The sequence below is a fragment of the Penaeus monodon genome, chromosome 30 (genome assembly GCF_015228065.2).
Source record: "Penaeus monodon isolate SGIC_2016 chromosome 30, NSTDA_Pmon_1, whole genome shotgun sequence".
Classification (NCBI taxonomy): Eukaryota; Metazoa; Arthropoda; class Malacostraca; order Decapoda; family Penaeidae; genus Penaeus; species Penaeus monodon.
This window is the reverse complement of record NC_051415.1, coordinates 23,939,696-23,940,308: the sequence shown is the minus strand read 5'-3', so window position 1 is coordinate 23,940,308 and position 613 is coordinate 23,939,696. Positions and strand designations below refer to the sequence as shown.

General features: G+C 51.9%; 1 pseudogene; it reads right to left on the bottom strand.

Moving 5' to 3' along the window:
- Positions 1-2: 2 nt before the first annotated feature.
- Positions 3-613, bottom strand: part of LOC119592659 — a 12,788-nt pseudogene continuing 12,177 nt past the window's right edge.

Genomic DNA, 613 nt, shown 5'->3' with positions numbered 1-613 from the left:
TGTTGTTTTATTTCTGCGTCATTTTCTTATTCCCTTCCCCGCGAACACCAGAAAAGCTGCCTTCGCCCCAGCATGGCAGGCAGAGGTCACAAGGGTCAGGATGAATGTGCTAGAAGACCCGACCCGAGATCGCCCCGCCTTCCAGCGCCGCCCACCCGGGGGGTTTCTGGCGGCACCTTCATGGCACCATGCATGGGCGGGGGCGCAGACTCCCAGCAGTCACAAGGAGGGAACAAGGAACACATGACGAAGCAGATTCAAAATGACTGTAAGGTTATTAAAGTTCATACACTTGTATTAAAATAAACAATAAAATATGAAGCCTTAGGGGGGGAAAAAAAACTTAAAATTCCTGGCTCAGGAGGAATGCCACGTCGTTCTTGATTTCTTCCGGCTTGGTGCCAGGGTCGTACCTCATGAAGGGCTTGCCGCTCTTGGTGATGAGGAACTTCTCCCAGTTCCAGCGGACGTCGCTGACGCGGATGGGCTCGTAGTACAGCTTTTTCTTGTCCGAAAAGGACTCCCTTGTGGTCGGGCAGTACTCCTGGGGGCGAAAATCAATATTGCAGTATTAAACGGTGCATTCCTAATATCCCCTGTATGCCTGCCTCGC